The sequence below is a fragment of the Cynocephalus volans genome, chromosome 1 (genome assembly GCF_027409185.1).
Source record: "Cynocephalus volans isolate mCynVol1 chromosome 1, mCynVol1.pri, whole genome shotgun sequence".
In the NCBI taxonomy this organism is placed as follows: Eukaryota; Metazoa; Chordata; class Mammalia; order Dermoptera; family Cynocephalidae; genus Cynocephalus; species Cynocephalus volans.
Window position 1 is genome coordinate 119631728 of NC_084460.1, and position 6000 is coordinate 119637727.

The window sequence follows — 6000 nt, forward strand, 5'->3', positions numbered from 1 at the left end:
CTCCTCCACATCCAGTGGGTACTGTGGGCCCCTCCATCGACCCAGGGCCGTGGCTCCTTCAGATTTTCTTCTTCCTGGAGCTGGGGAGGAGATTCAGGAGCTGAGCAGGAGGGGAGAGAAGGAAAAGGGCCCTTCACGTCCAGCCTCAGAAGGGAACATCCACAAGGGCGGCGCACCTGTCTTTTGCCATCAGTGACAGCCTCACAGCTTTGGTGCATTATTATGCTAAGAGCATCTCTATTTGGGGCGGGGGGGGGGGGGCGGTGAACTTGGTGGTCTGTCACGTTGTTAACGGATTTGTGCGAGAAACACCTGGGAAGGTGTGGTTTCGCCAACCTCGGAGGCCAGGGCGAGTGTTGTGCGGGGCGGGAATGGGCGGCCCGCAGAGGAGGTGGGTGAAGGTTCACGTGGTGGGGGGCGGGCGAACCAAGCCTGGAGAGCCTGGGGGTGGTGATCAGGGAGGAGGCCTCGCAGGGCCCCTGGGAGCAGGACTCAGGGCCTGGACCAAGGCTCCAAGCAGGAAGTATGTTGATTTGTGAGGGAGTTGGAGGAAGGAAAGAGTCTGTGCAGCAGCAGCCCACACCCCAGGGCAGCTGCTACTTCCCTCCTCGGGGGTGTGGGCAGATCCGGCAAGTGCCTGCTGGAGCCCCACACCAGATACCGGCCCCAAATAAACCCGTCACTGGTCTGTGCCTTCCTTTCTCCTCAGGACGGGTTTGGCCTTGCTCATTCCAGAGTGGCCCAGAGGCTGTGAGACCTGGGTCGAGTCCTTGCTCTGCAGCCGAGACTTCCTCCCTGTCCTCCTGGTGACCCCATCATTTCTGCCATCCCATGCTCCCTGAGCCAAGTGACTAATGCACAGAAACCACCCCAGGAAGAGCAGAAACCAGGCCAAAGTCTGAAATGGAAACCGAGCCCAGAGGGGTGTGGTTGATAACCTGGGCGGCTCATGAGGCTCAGGGGGAGGAGGAGAGGGGCAAAGTGAGAAGAGGGGCAGGTGGAGGGAGTGAGTGTAGGAGGGACGGGAAGAGGTTTCCCACTAGAGTGGAAGCTCCATAGGGGCAGGAACCAGGCCTGGCTCAGGTTCCCAGGGCCTGCAAGTAACTGGCACATGCTTTGAGTAGCACTCAAAGAACATTTGTTGCTTGACTGATGGCTTGACTGACTGTTTGATTTTGAACAAATTCACCTAGAAGGGCTGCACAGGGATGGTGGAAATGGGGTTGGGGTGAGAGGAGCCAGCTTGCTTCCTAGGAGACACACAGACTTTAAACCAAAGTGTCAGGAATTTTTATGTTCCCCAGAATGGCAGCCCTTTTGAGAAGTCACAGCAGGGTCAAGGGAAGGATCTAGAGTGTGCACCTCAGGGAGGGGCCTCCAACTGATCCTGTGCCCAGAGTCAGTCACCAATGTCCCACAAGCATCCCAGAAGGAAGGCGACTGAGCAGGCAGAGGAGGCGTCTCTCCGGATGTGCTGTGTAATTGCTTCCTGCCATGTGCTTATGTTCACACACTGTTCAAGGTGGACACCTGCATGGTCTGATAGGGTAGCCACTGGCCACATGTGGCCATTGACACTTGAAATATGGCTAGACCAGACTGAGATGTTCAGTAAATATAAAATACACTTGGACTTTAGAGATTTGGTATGAGAAAAAAATGTAAAATATCTCATTCGTCCTTTTTCATATTAATATGCTGAAATAATATTTCAAAGATGTTAGGTTAAGTTTACTATTATTAAAGTTAATTTCACCTATTTCTTTTTACTTTTAATGTAGCTGTTAGGACATTTAGAATTACATGTGTGGCTTACATTCTACTTCTGCTGGAGAGTAGCGCCCCACACACATCCTGCACTTGCTTTTTTCACATAAGATATTGTGGAAATCGATCCAGATTGATATGTGTGGAGCAGCCTCATTCTTTTCAATGGCCACATGGTATATTAATGCATAAGGACACTTTAATGAGGTTTCGACATAGTGAGTTTCAGTGATTACAGAATCCCCAAGAATTTAGTGCTGAGAGCTGTGAGTCTTCCACCTCAGAGTTTAGGGGCACAAAGGGAATTCCAAGTGGGACCTTCCAGGTTGCAGGTAGTGGGTAGACTTAGGGTTAGATGTATGGATGGGTGAGTTGTCACATAGAATGACCCATATGCCATTGGGGGGACATGTTATGTGCTGAAGGATATTGGGCAAAGTCCACAATGGGAGGCGAAGAAAGAGGAAGAGGAAACAGGAAATAAGTAAACAAAGGACCAGTCAGAAAGATATTGAAAAACCAGGATGGCTCAGGGTGACAGAGGCCAAATGGTAAGAAGAATATCCTAAGGGAGGAGGAAGTCAAGGATGGGCAGCGTCCCAGTGGCAGGGGCTCTAAATTCTGCAGAGGGTCTTCAGATTTGTGACTTTTAAAAAAAATCATTATGTGATTTTTTAAAAAAATATAAGCTATTTTCACATTAAACATATATTAGTCATTTAATATATAGTTATTGAGGTCCTTCTGCATGACAAGCCCTTTTCTAGAGTTGGGGTTCAGAGGTAAATAAAATGGTCAAAATTCCTACTCTTAGGAAGCTTATATTTTAGTGCAGGGGGGAAAGATAGTAAACAAGCAAACAAATTAATAAGATTTCAGGTATTATATACAAGTACCAAAAATGAAATGGGACAGTGACTGGGGTGGGTGGTGGCACGGCATCATCAAGGAAGGCCTCTCTTTGGAGGTGACATTTCAGCGGAGACGTGAACAAGGAGAAGGCGTCAGCCAAGTGAACCCCAGAGAGGTAAACAGGAGACTGCAGCTAAATGCTGTAACGGCCATGGGAGGCTCGTGTGGCTCCATTCCAGTTTGGAGGGTGGGGAAGGACTTCCAAATGTGGCCCCTGAGGAAAGTCTCAATGGATGAGCTCGCACTCGTCTGGGGCAGAGCCCGGCTGGCCCAGTGGGCTGGAGTGTGGGAGGCAAGACGAGGCTGAGAGGTGAGAGGGCGTGCATCCCGGGAGATGTACAGGCCATGGTAGTACAGTCCAAGTGGACTATATCCCGAGGGCAATAGGTGGACATTGAAGGTTTTAGGCAGGTTAGAGATATGATTGGCTTTGAAAATAAGGAAGATCACTTCCACTTCTATGTGGAGAAGGGCTGGAGGCAGGGGGACAGTGTAGGGGGGGCGGGAGTCATCCAGGTGAGAGAGGAGGTATCCATGACAATAGAGGACAGAGGAAGAGACAGGGAGGACAGTTTTAGAGGGGGATGGAACTGACAAGACTTCTGCCTTGTTTGAGGATGACTGAGAGGAAAAGATCAGATTTGGGGTTTGGAACAGTGGATAAAGGGTGCTACCCAGTAGATACAGAAGACACGAGCAAGCGCAGGTTCAGAGTAAAGAAACTGGGCTATAACCATATAAAGGAGTACTCAGTCATGAACAGGAGTGAAGTACTGACACATGCCACATCATCGATGAACCCTGAAAACAGTACACTAAATGAAAGAAATCAGACACAAAAGACCACTTACTGTACAATTCCATTTATTCGAAATGTCCAGAATAAGTAAATCCACAGAGACAGAAAGTAGATTAGAGGCTGCCAGGGGCTAGGAGAAGGGAATGGGGAACAATTGCTTAATTGGTAAAGGGTCGGTTTTTGGGGTGATAAAAAAATGTTCTGCAAGGGCCGGCCCGTGGCTCACTTGGGAGAGTGTGGTGCTGATAACACCAAGGCCACGGGTTCGGATCCTATATAGGGATGGCCGGTTGCTCACTGGCTGAGCGTGGTGCTGACAACACCAAGTCAAGGGTTAAGATCCCCTTACCGGTCATCTTTAAAAAAAAAAAAAAAAAATGTTCTGCAAGCAGTGGCAGTGGTTGCACAATATTGTAAATATACTAAAATCCACTGAATTGTACACTTTAAAGTGGCTAAAGTGATGAATTTTATGTTATATGAATTTTATCTCAATAAAAAAGTTAAATTTTTGAAAGAGAGCGGGGTTGGAATCCAATGATGAGTTTGGTTTGGGAGATGTGAATTTGGAATGTCTGAGAGCCCTCCAAGCGGAACTGCCCAGTGGGTAGTTGTTTGTGGCCTTTGACTCAGGGAAGAGGCTGCAGATGGAGGTATCAACTCATGGAACCGCAGAGGTGCCACTCCAGCCCGGCACCGCCCTCTCCTTCCTGCCAGCCAGCCGCAGCCTTCAAAAGCCCCTGCCGGCTGCATTATGTATGTGCCCACGGAGACATGGACTGAGTCACCCTTTATCTGCCTTCTTTGCAATGCACATTTTTGTATTTTCATGTGAGAAATGAGGGAGAAGCAAAGATCAAAGGTCTGCTTCCCTCTCTGGTCTGCTTAGTGCACACAGCATGACAAAAAGAGCTGCCAAACAAGATGGCAGAACAGACAGTCCCCAGCATCACTCTCTCCCACAAGTCAACCAATTTACAACTACTAAAAAGCAACAACAGCCAAGCAGGGGCTGCTAGAGCTCAGAGGAAGAGGAAAAGAGACCTACGGAGTTCATGAAGGTGGGAGAAGCCACAATGAGAGAACGAAAGGACCACTCTGACAGTTTCAAATCCCTGTTGTTTCAAGGCTAGAGCTGGTGAGTGCAAGGAGCAAGGGCAAGAGCTGGCAAAAGCCACAACTGTGCCCTTCCTATGAAGCTGCTTTGAGGTGGCAGGGGAGAAGAGAGTCTTGGTGGCCCCCAAGCCAGCAAGACCACTTAAAGGGTTCCTGTGGACCCACACAGGAGTGAGGGACCACAACAACTGAAAAAAGGAGCCACTCAGAGGCCAGTGAGTCATCGCAAGGGACCGGCACATGGCCCATCCCATGGGGAGTGTTTGGAGCACTGGTGGTGGGGGAGACGGGCCCACTGAGGGAACACTGGGGCACAGCAAGGACAGCTGATCAGCGTAGGACCACTCAGTGGAGACTGGTCAGGAACATAGAATTGCAGTAGCTGTAGTTTGCTGAAAAGGCTCAGGCCAGACCAGAGTTTCTACACAACCGAGGTAGAAATCCAGGACCTCACAAGACCCAGAAGTATCTATTAAGTCAACCATTAAAACCCGAGCTGCGAGGGCCGGCCCGTGGCTCACTTGGGAGAGTGCAGTGCTGAAAACACCAAGGCTGCGGGTTCGGATCCCATATAGGGATGGCCGGTTCGCTCACTTGCTTAGCGTGGTGCTGACAACACCAAGTCAAGGGTTAAGATCCCCTTACCGGTCATCTTTAAAAAAAAAAAAAAAAAAAAACCTGAGCTGCACAAAAAGCCTTCCCCAGGAAGGCTTCCCCTTCTCCCCCACCACCAGTGCTCCAAACACTCCCCATGGGATGGGCCATGTGCCGGTCCCTTGCGATGCCTCACTGGCCTCTGAGTGCCTCCTTTTTTCAGCAGCAAAGCAGCAATTTAGCTCAACCACAGGGCTCAAGTGCTGGTCCCCACAGGAAGTTCCCCCATTTTAGAAGTAAGCAAAGGACAACAAATTAGTTCCAGTGCAGAGTTTAAGTAGTGGAAACAGTGAATAATCCAACGCGGAACTGAAAGAAAAAACAAAATACCCACAGATCAGGGAAGTTTGATGTTAAATAGAAAAGGTCTAACACCACCAAAGAACACCTATAAAACCCAGAAGGACCAGAAGTCCCTGGGGTCCCAAGCCAGGGAAGGGGGAAGGCCGTGGGCCTCAACACCCCCCCCAACACACACACACATCAGCAACCAGCCCAGTAACAACCACTGAGCCACTGCAAGAAATGCCCTGGGCTCCTGAGCTGGGGCAGTGGAGGTGCCAAGGGCTTCAGCCACACCTCCCTGAAATCTGCATCCGTCCCAGCAAGGACCACCAAGGCACCGCTGAAAGCCCCCTGGTCTCCCCTGCTGGAATGAGGGGAGTGCCATGGGCCTCAACCACACCCCCGTCCTTCCTACTCCTCCCACCCTATTTCCTTCTCCCTCTTCCCCCTTCCCCTCTCTGCATCTC